The 11,409-nt window shown below is 46.5% G+C and overlaps 1 pseudogene; it reads right to left on the bottom strand.

Annotated features, from left to right (window-relative positions):
• Window positions 1-5,306: 5,306 nt before the first annotated feature.
• Window positions 5,307-10,865, bottom strand: LOC142931869 (alpha-N-acetylneuraminide alpha-2,8-sialyltransferase-like; annotated as a pseudogene).
• Between the last annotated feature and the right edge of the window lie 544 nt (window positions 10,866-11,409).

Below are 11,409 nucleotides of genomic sequence, written 5' to 3'. Positions count from 1 at the left end.
GGGCCGTTGAAGGCATTGTGCATCCTAAGATACCAATCTGTCAAGGGGTTTGACAGATTGGCATCAACACTCAACCTAAACAAGAACAGAAATGAAAACCGATAAATCATATAAGCGATGCTATTTCTTAAGGCAAAAACACTGGTTTTCTTCATCTTCTGTGACTTGAATATCTTTGGGTTTTAGTGTTGTTTGAACCAAACAACCAACTTGATTACATCAACTTGAGCTCTGTTGGGCCTTTTTTATCCGACCTTTTTATAACAAGCAATTCATCAACACAATAATCGACAATGTTATCCATTAGGAAATTGTTAGTTTAAGCAACAATAATTCACATCACAAAAACTTAGACTGCAGTTTTGAGGATGAACAGCATCACATTAGGTGTTATGCTCGCAGCTCAGCTCAGCTACAGCGTAACCATGGATGCTAAACACATTCTGGGCAAGAGTTTGTGAATTAGTCTTGAAAAAAGCATTTTTCAGAGAAGTAATCCCAGTTATCTACTTTTAATAGTATTTTTCCATTGCGGTATTGATATTAAATTATTAGAGCACATTTTCCTCCCCAGTAAAATGCTGCTTGTATATTCATTCCTTACTTGCATTGGCTTTAAGTGCATTCATCCATAGCAGCTTACTTTAAATGTGCAACACTAAGCTTCATTTCTTTAATAATAGTTGTTTAGGTAACGAAGCATGGAAGTTATAGTGCAACAAAACACCGCGCCACAAAGGTGAACAGCTGTAACTGCATTTGGATTTTTTTAAGGTCAAAGGTCATTATAATGTACCTTTCTGAAAGTAGCTGAAGAACCTACTGTAAATCGGTAAGAAGTGAAAGCTAATTGGTCGTATTTTTGCAACATCAGTGCGCAGCAGCAGAGCTTCGCTTCCGCCATTTTGGACTGAGGAGACTACCATATGATCAGTCAGTAAAACGCAGTGGCGGGCCGTGCATTTTATACCTGGGCCTTCACTGCTGTCCTGCAGCTGAATACACTTATTCGTATTAAACTGTTCGGTACGAGGCTTACGAACCAAGCAATACGTTTGAATATTACTAGTGCATTTGGAAAATGCAGAAGCTTAAATTGTGGGAAATATAATGTTTTCTGCGCTCACGTAGGAGACAACGGGCTGTGACCTCTGAACCCGGAACAAAAAAAACAAAAACAAAAACAGCTGAGGCACCGCACGTGTTCTGGGAGGCTATGCTAAACTAGCTTAAGGTGAAAACAACAGCAGCAACACGCATTCTGCTACACACTCGAGGGCCGTTCAGATATTAGATGTAAAAAAACCAAAGGCAGTTGACTTACCAAATGCTGATCCCAACTCACAAATCCGTTTCTCCTCCTCCTTCAGCCATTGAGTGTTAAAAAACCAAAGCTAGGTAAAAAAAAAAAAATCCACACTTAGCAAAATGCAAAAAAATTCATAATTTCTTCCATATCTTTCAATTTGAACTCTTACTACTCCAACTAAGCTTTGCCAGCTTCCTTAAGTTCCGTTTCACAATAGTCACGTGCTCGCCCACTGACCAATCACAGCGCACGCTGCACCTCACTGCAGCGCTGCTCCTTAAAACTGAGCTGCCCGTTAATGCTGACGTACTTGTAGGCCAGCTAGAAGGCTCTGGCACATCAAACAATACGCCCAACATGTCAAACTAAAGATCTGATTGGTTGAAGACTATGACAATCAACAATATCATCCCCATTCACTTAAACTGGTGAAATCTGATTGGATAAAAGCTCTACTTAAAACAAGCTGCACTGGAAGCAGAGCAACTGAGGAAGACAGTAGCTGTGCAATGAGAAAATAAGATAATGGGGAAATATTTTTATAAATTATAATACATGTAGTGTATTTAAGAAAAAATATTAAATTATAAAATAGCTATAACTTTGTGATTCTGTTTAGGCCAGCAGAGAAGGCCTTGCAGGCCCTGACGGCCCACCACTGGTAAAACGGAACACTCACTACAACCATAAGAGACTTGAGACTTGACTTGGACTTGTGACCAAAGACTTTAGACTTGACTTGGACTTGTCCCTCAAATACTTGAGACTTGACTTAAACTTGTCCTTCAAATACTTGAGACATGACTTAAACTTGTCCCTCAAATACTTGAGACTTGAACTTGGCCCTTAAATACTTTAGACTTGAACTTGGCCCTCAAATACTTTATACTTGACTTGAACTTGTCCCTCAACGACTTTAGACTTGACTTGCAAAAAATGACTTGTCCCTCCAAAAAACTTTTATCTACCTAAAAAGAAAAATTATCCGTTGATTTACAGACGTCTCTTTCCACATCCATGGCCACAGACTCATTGGCGTTGTCAGTCCTAAATGGCGGCAGCACTACCAGTTGTCAAAAAAGCCCCACAGTTTAATTGCTTTCCTTCTATACTCTTTGATGTAGCTCATCCATTCATCCAATGGGATGTTAGGGAAGTGAGTCAATCAAAGTAAGTGAATCTTTGATGACCCCCCTCCCATGTCTCCTCTTGATTAACAGCACATTTAATAGCAGGACTCTCCTGCCCCCTCCACCTCCTGTTTCTTCCTCTCCAAAGCATTCTCTCACAAGGCATGCAAACAGAATATCAATAGCACTTAGAAGGCTGATGGTGTTTTGATGCCTTCTTCTTATTCAGATTAGACAAAAATTAATATTTCTGGTGAAAATCACCTTGAAATGTTTTTCTGTTGTGATAATTTCCATGAGACGGTGAGCAGGCCTCGTCCTGCTCTCTTCTCGTCTTCCTCCTTCCCTCCATCCGTCTCGGTGTAACTCATTCAGTCATCAGGTCTCTGACGTATTAATCAATGGGACATTCATCGGTATCCTTTTTACAGAAGCTTTGATGGAAGATAAAGTAGGTCGTCAACATTAGCAGTGACAGATGCAAGGAATGCACAGAGGGCATCTGCAGAATATTATCCACAATTTTTTTGTGCCTCCATGGAATTTTAAAATCAATCTGTTTGAAATATTAAAGTATATCTATTTGGGACACAGTTTTAAACTGAAATGCGTTGAATTGAAACCTCCCAAGGACATTGACATTTTCATAGACCAGTAAACACAAGACCTTTTATCTGTTTCTTTTGAATAATGGCTAAAGAAAATATGAGTTTCTCTCAAAATGTATGGTCATCAGAAAGTTAACATTAGCGAGTGGGAACATAGCCGATACGCCACTGGCAGACTACTTTGCCGGGAGGAGAGCAGACGGGAGCTCCGGAGAGGACGGCTGGCTTGTTGGTTAGCTAGCTTGTCCATCTCCAGAGCTGGCTAGTTAGCTACCTAGTCTCGGAGCTCCTGCCTGCTCTCCCAGCAGACCAAAGACAGAAAACTGATGAGTCAGAAGCCATTGTAGTCCACCTCTAAATTAATTGTGGAGGGGAATCTCATATTTTTTGGAAAAAATAGCAAGGCCCTTAACATTATTAAACCCGAAAAGATACCGCAATAAACTCCCTGCAATATCTCACTCTAATAAAATGTCAATAATAACTAATAACCATAAAGATTATAATGTCTGTTGTGTTCTACAATAGCATATGAATCCTAGTACCTTCTAGCTCATTTTGAAAAAGAAAACCCTTTTACACTGGAGCGACTGTTCAAACACATGAAAGGCAAATAGTGTCAATGAATGCCATATTTGTTAGAATCTATTTGATCATATTTACGTTTTTACAATCGGTCTCACAAAGGCAGAATATAATACAATACACGTCTGGAAAGAAAAACAGTTCAAACAGTCTAATCTGCCTTACCCCAAATTTCAGACTACCCTCCCTTCAGCAAATCCATTAAATCAAAACAACAGAAAAACAATATAACCCTCACCTATTTCCGGCCATTCCAGTAATTTACATATATTCCCTTACATCACCTGCAAAACCCCCTAACGACAATTGAACTAATGGAAACTGAATGGAAATTGACAACTTGACCCCAAATGTAAATCTATGGATTAGTCCTGTTGATGGAATTGGTAAACAAACAACCTTTATCCAAACATGGAGATTAATATTGATTCAAGGGGGGTGAAATGATGAGCCATGCAGAGTCGGTACTCTGCAGAATGAAATGGAAAATGATGTAGCCGACGTGGAGAGATGGATTAAAGGAAAACAGCCACCAGCTCTGTCCTCTGTGGTCATGAGTGATGCTCAAACAGGGATGCCATTTTCAGAGTCCAACCAGGGTCATTTCATCTGTTTACAGTCAATATTGTGTTATTTCAACCATGAACAAGGAGCCTCTACACAATTTCACCAATGGATCATTTCAGCAGATAAACATAGGGACTTTACTCTACTGCTGATGCTGTGGGTGTACCCAGCAAACAGGTACCCAAGTCAATCATTTACTAACTGTGGAATAGATAATAACTGTGAATGAATAAAAAAAGGATTGAGATGATTTGTCTGCCATAAAAATTGCTCTCTGTGTTGAAATATAAATTCCATAAAGCCATTACAGTACTTCCATCCCGCTGTGACTATAATAAAGTTTACATTTACCTAATACCTTCACAACTGTAGCTATTTTCTTTAGAGATGTATGGTACTGATTTTGGCGAAGTCCTAGTCCATAGCCTTTAGATGCATAGCAATCTTATTAGCATTCATATTCAGGGGTGTTGCATCCCAAAAGCTTGGACATTCACATAATCAAACATGCGGTACAAAACAGTAGAGGGCAAAAATGTTAGGGTTATTACCAGCTTGGCGCTAGATGCATTTTCAAATCTATTTTTTTTCCGTAAAAGGTGACTCATTACACAAAATGAATCATCGCAGACTTCGATTTGAGCAGGAATGATACCGCTTCATATTCTCATCCGCAGTTTGATGTTATTCTATTTCACCTGGCAAGCAGCACAATATCAAACAATATCAGAGGAAAACAATTTGGTGCGAATCGGTGTGGAGCCGATGGGTAATGGAGAGAGAGTTGGGAGCCTGCAGGAGTCAAATCACATTTACTCAACTGAGTCTCCGCACTGAATCCCAAATACTAGCAGCAGTTTTCTGTTAATTTGTATTGCAGACGTGTTTTGTCGAGATTAAACTCAACTTAAGTTAAAAATGTCTCACAAAGGATTCCCATTAAAATCAAAATAACCCCCTCCAGACAGTTTTAGAATTACTGCAAGACTAAAATGTTTACAGTCTTATGATTGTTGCATTTTGGTTTTTAGTACAAATGGCTTGGCTGCTGATGTGCCAACTCAGCATTCACCTTCCATCTTGCTTGGACACACTTAATCCATGTCATCAAACAGTGGTGGACTCTGAAAAAAGGGCACCAGCTGCAAAAGAGTGTGGAGAAAGATATCAAGCATGTAGAAATTTATAAAATGTTCTTGTTTTAGCCAAAAGAGATCTAGCAATTCATTCAAATGTATATGAAAGACTGGGATACAAACAAGGCACTTTGCTCCTGTCCTGTCAGCTACTCCTTTACCTAGTCGACAATCTTCCAGGTGAAGCCTGAGCACCCCCTGACTGTGCAGCCGCAACAAGATGTCAAACTCAACCGGCATGGTGTGAAATGACAAATGTCATCGTAGTAGTGGTGAGTCAAGCCATAGAGTCCATATGGGTGATTACTGAAGGGCCAGAACCCATACAGATTGGCACAGTGTTCCAGCGCCAGGCTAACCATGAATAGGCCGGTGCTGGGCCGTTGTGCTTGTAGGCCTTGGGAGCGCCAGAAGAGGGTCCGATTTTGGAGGTACTCAGGGTTGCAGAAGTCCTCAATACTGTAGGCGGCCCGCATGCACAAGGGAGTGCTGAAGCCAAAGGAGAAGGGGTGAAGGAGCAGCAGGGAGTTGCCATAGCTACGCAGACTCTCCACAAACGCACGGCGACGCTCCATCAAAGACCCATACCTGAAAATAAACACTAGATGTCAAGCAACATGACAAAAGGGAACATTTAAAGGGGCAGTGATTCATCCTTTCGCTTACTTATGTATTAGGATGGAAGGATTCGCTGTCACAAGGTCAGTCTTGATGCCCACATCCTTCGCATTGCCTTCGTCAAAGGGAGGTAGGTTGCACCTGAACGAGCAACAAAGAAGATGTAGGGATTGTTATATAGAATTTCCACAGAGATGAGTTTAATTCTGTTGATTAAGATTGTCCACTACACTGGACACCTTTCTCACCTGATAATAAACTGAGCTGAATCAATCATCTTTCCACAGTTGCTGTTGGTCAAGATCCCACCATTCCCAACAACAGCACATGTGTCACATTTTTTGTTTGGCAATGGATGCTCCTGGAATCAGCACCAACAGGAAATGTATTACAAAAAACAACAACTGAGCTGATTGTTGATTTTAGAAAAAAGGACTCAAAGATTTCCGCGAATCGCCACCTTAACGTGGTGGAGTTTGAGTGGCTCAGTGATCCTGGGAGCTATGTTGTCCGGGGCATTAGCCCCTGGTAGGGTCTCCCAAGGCAAACAGGTCTCAGGGGAGAGCCCAGACTAAGAGCGGTTCAAAACAACCCCAATGAAAAGCAGCCCACGGACTCAGTCACCTCGCCTGGACCAGGGAAACCGGGGCACCCTCCCGGAGCCAGACCCAGGAGGGGAGCTCGTCGGCAAGCGTCTGGTGGCCGGGCCTTCGCCCATGGGGCCCGGTCGGGCTCAGTCCGAATAAACAGCATGGAGCAGCCACCCTGTGGACCCACCACCCGCAGGGATAAGCATCGGGGTCGGATGCAATGCAGACCGGGCGGCGGGTCAGGCGGGAGGCCTGGGCGAGCCGATCGCCGGCAGCATGGACTAGCTCTAGGGACGTGGAACGTCACCTCGCTAGCGGGGAAAGAGCCAGAGCTGGTGCAGGAGGTGGAGCGGTACCAGCTAGATATAGTTGGACTCACCTCCACACACAGCGCTGGCTCTGGAACCAAGCTCCTGGAGAGGGGTTGGACTTTGTCCTTTTCCGGAGTTGCCCAGGGTGAGAGGCGCCGGGCGGGAGTGGGGATACTCACGAGCCCCCGGCTGAGCGCCGCTGTGTTGGAGTTCTCCCCGGAGAATGAGAGGGTCGCCTCCATGCGCCTACGGGTTGCGGAGAGCAAGGCCCTGACTGTGGTTTGTGCTTATGCACCAAACAGCAGTTCAGAGTATCCGGCCTACTTGGAGTCGGTGGAAGGGGTCCTGGAAAGGGCGCCGCCTACCGACTCCATAGTTCTCCTGGGGGACTTCAACGCTCACGTGGGCAATGACGGAGAAACCTGGCGGGGGGTGATTGGGAGGAACGGCTTGCCCGATCTGAACCCGAATGGTGTTTTGTTATTGGACTTCTGTGCGTGCCATGGTTTGGCCATAACGAACACCATGTTCGAACATAAGGTGGCTCATAAGTGTACCTGGTACCAGAACATCTTAGGCCGGAGATCAATGATCGACTTTGTAATCGTGTCATTTGATTTGCGGCCGTATGTCTTGGACACTCGGGTGAAGAGAGGAGCAGAGCTGTCAACTGATCACCACCTGGTGGTGAGTTGGATCAGATGGCAGGGGAACCGGTTGGAAAGACCCGGCAAGCCCAAACGTGTAGTGAGGGTGAACTGGGAACGTCTGGCGGAGGACCCTATCCGGGAGGTCTTTAACTCCCACCTCCGGAAGAACTTCTCACACATCCCGAGGGAGGTTGGGGACATGGAATCCGAATGGACCATGTTCAAAGCCTCTATTGTGGACGCGGCCGCTAGGAGCTGTGGCCGGAAGGTCATCGGTGCCTGTCGTGGCGGCAACCCGAGAACCCGGTGGTGGACACCGGAGGTGAGGGAAGCCGTCAAGCTGAAGAAGGAGACCTTCAAGGCCTGGTTGGCCCAGGGGTCTCCCGAAGCAGCTGACAGGTACCGGCAGGCCAGAAGGGCTGCAGCTGCGGTGGTCGCGAATGCTAAAACTCGGGCATGGGAGGAGTTCGGGGAGGCCATGGAGAAGGACTTTCGGTTGGCCTCAAGGAGGTTCTGGCAAACCATCCGACGACTCAGGAAGGGAAAGCAAGGCTTACCCCAGGCTGTTCTCAGCAGGGGGGGGGGGGGGGGGAACTGCTAACCCGGACAGGGGACATCGTCGGGCGGTGTAAAGAGCACTTTGAGGAACTCCTAAACCCGACCAACATGTCCTCTGCAGAGGAGGCAGTGCCTGAAGATCTAGGGGGAGGCTCACCCATATCCCTGGCAGAGGCCGCTGAGGTAGTCAAAACTCCTTGGTGGCAAGGCGCCGGGGGTGGATGAGATCCGCCCTGAGATGCTGAAAGCGCTGGACATAGTTGGGCTGTCCTGGCTCTTCAATGTTGCATGGGGGTCGGGATCAGTGCCCATGGACTGGCAGACCGGGGTGGTGGTTCCCATTTTCAAAAAGGGGGACCGGAGAGTGTGCTCGAATTACCGGGGTATCACACTACTCAGCCTCCCGGGGAAGGCTTATGCCAGGGTGCTGGAAAGGAGGCTCCGACCGTTTGTCGAACCTCAGATTCAAGAGGAGCAATGCGGATTCCGTCGCGGCCGTGGAACAGTGGACCAGCTCTTTACCCTCGCAAGACTACTGGAGGGGTTCTGGGAGTTTGCCCAACCAGTCTACATGTGCTTTGTGGACTTGGAGAAGGCTTTCGACTGGGTCCCTCGGGGGTTCTTGTGGGGGGTGCTGCGGGAGTATGGGGTGCCGGACCCATTACAACGGGCGATCCGGTCTCTGTACGACTGCAGTAGGAGCTGTGTCCGCATTCTCGGCAATAAGTCAGACATGTTCCCGGTGGGTGTTGGCCTCCGCTAGGGCTGCCCCTTGTCTCCGGTCCTGTTCGTGACTTTCATGGACAGGATATCTAGGCGCAGCCGGGGGGTGGAGAACGTCAGGTTCGGGGGTCTCGGGATCGCCTCTCTGCTGTTTGCAGATGATGTGGTCCTGTTAGCCTCCTCGGATCGTGACCTCCAGCATTCACTGGTGCGGTTTGCAGCCGAGTGTGAAGCGGCGGGGATGAGAGTTAGCACCTCCAAATCTGAGGCCATGGTGCTCTGCCGGAAACCGGTGGATTGCTCCCTCCAGGTGGGGACGGAGTGCCTACCTCAAGCGAAGGAGTTCAAGTATCTCGGGGTCTTGTTCACGAGTGAGGGTAAGATGGAGCGGGAGATCGACAGACGGATCGGTGCGGCTGCAGCAGTAAAGCAGGCGCTGCACCGGACCGTCTTGGTGAAGAGGGAGCTGAGCCGGAAGGCAAAGCTCTCAATTTACCACTCGGTCTACGTTCCTACCCTCACCTATGGTCACGAACTCTGGGTCGTGACCGAAATGACAAGGTCGCGGCTACAAGCGGCTGAAATGAGCTTCCTCAGTAGGGTGGCCGGGCTCAGCCTTAGAGATAGGGTAAGGAGCTCGGTCATCAGGAGGGAGCTTGGAGTCGAGCTGCTACTCCTTCGCGTCGAAAGGAGTCAGCTGAGGTGGTTCGGGCATCTAATTAGGATGCCTCCTGGACGCCTCCCACTGGAGGTTTTCCAGGCACGTCCAACTGGGAAGAGACCCCGGGGAAGACCCAGAACACGCTGGAGGGATTACATCTCCCAGCTGGCCTGGGAACGCCTCGGGATCCCCCAGAATGAGCTGGAACATGTTGCCGGTGAGAGGGAAGTCTGGGTCAGCCTGCTTGGCCTGTTGCCACCGCGACCCGACCCCGGATAAGCGGAGGAAAATGGATGGATGGATGGATGGACTCAAAGACACATACCCCTGTCTACATCAATGGATCTGAAGTGGAGCAAGCTCCTCGGAATCAGTATCACCAACAACCTGACATAGTCAGCTAATAAATGGCTGTATTTCTTCCTCATTAACGAAACTTAAGAAGCCAAACTTCCTGTGCCAAGTTCTCGCTAACATTTACAGAGGAGGTATAGAAACAGAACAGAACATCATTGGTACCAATCTACCGAGCATCAGTGATATTGGTGACAAGAGGGGCCTGCAAAAAGCCCAATGGATATTAAATACCCACAGCCTGTTTACTCTACTGCCTTCTGCCAAGAGATACAGAGGTATCAACTGCCATACCATCAGACTTCAGGGCAGCTTCTTTCCTCAGGCTGTGAGACTCCTAAATTCATCCTCCACCATATCATATATACATTTTTTGTGTCTTTTTCTTATGTAGCAAAATGGGACTGAAAACTACATTTCGTTGCGCAACCCTGTTGTACAATGACAATAAATTAACCTTGTAACCTTGTGGTAAAATGTTTGAGGAGCAATCAAGTCACCAAACAAGCAGCAGATATTGTGGTAAATATTCATGAATGACAAACAACATACCTTTGGAAAGGTGCTAAAAAGCTCGAAAGCAGGAAGTGGAGTAGCGGTGATGCGTTGGGCAGTTTTTACCACCCTCTGCAGTGCTTTCCGGTCTGAGACAGAGCAGTTGCCATACCAAACTGTGATGCAGCTTGTAAGGATGCTCTCGATGGTGCAGCGGTAGAAGTTCTCCAGGATCAGAGGAGACATGTAGATTTTCTTCAGTCTCATCAGGAAGAAGAGACACTGGTGTGCCTTCTTGACCAGGGTTGAGGTGTTGAGGGTCCAAGAGAGGTCCTCTGAGATGTGGACACCCAGAAACCTAAAGCTGGTGACACGCTTAACCTCCGTTCCATTGATATGGATGGGAGTGTGTGTGCAGCCATTGGTCTTTCTGAAGTCCACAATAAGCTCCTTGGTCTTTTTGGTGTTCAGGGCCAGGTTGTTCTTGGCGCACCACACCGCCAGGTGCCGCACCTCCTCCCTGTAGGCCGACTCATCGTTGTTGTTGCACTTGCCAGCGATATCTTTCATACCATCTCTTCCCACTGAACTAAAAATCCACTAAGACCCGCTAACATCTGGTTTTTGTCTTCAGTGGGAAAGGTCAATTGGCATTCATTAAGCGCACCGTTAGCTGCGAGCCACTGGCTCAGTCGTCACCACGTTGAGAGCCATGTGGAGGCAATATACAGTATATGCTCTGAATTTCAACTTCAGCACCTTTAAGTAGTACTTGAGTTAATGTACTTAGCTACTTGTACTTAATTTCTTTTCATTGATTAAAGTACATATCGAGCAGCCTCTTCTTCATTCTGTCACAACCTTCCAATGTGAATTCAAGGCAAACTAAAGGGGAATGAAAATACCTCTGTCCTCTTATCTGTCAAAGTGACTCCAGAATCAACAGAAAATATGGCAGCCTTTACTACAAGTTGCTATGGTTTCACTCACTGAATGTCTTTTGATCTACTGTATATTAAAAACATATAGCATGAGGAGTGTGTGTCAGCCTGGAGTGAATTTATATTCTGATCATGTGGAGATGGAAGCTGGCAGTTTTTGAAGTACAGTCTTT

This window comes from Anarhichas minor, unplaced genomic scaffold (genome assembly GCF_050575085.1).
Source record: "Anarhichas minor isolate MPS153535 unplaced genomic scaffold, ASM5057508v1 ptg000055l, whole genome shotgun sequence".
Lineage (NCBI taxonomy): Eukaryota > Metazoa > Chordata > Actinopteri > Perciformes > Anarhichadidae > Anarhichas > Anarhichas minor.
Note: the sequence above shows the minus strand (reverse complement) of the source record. Positions and strands in the feature narration are given on the sequence as shown.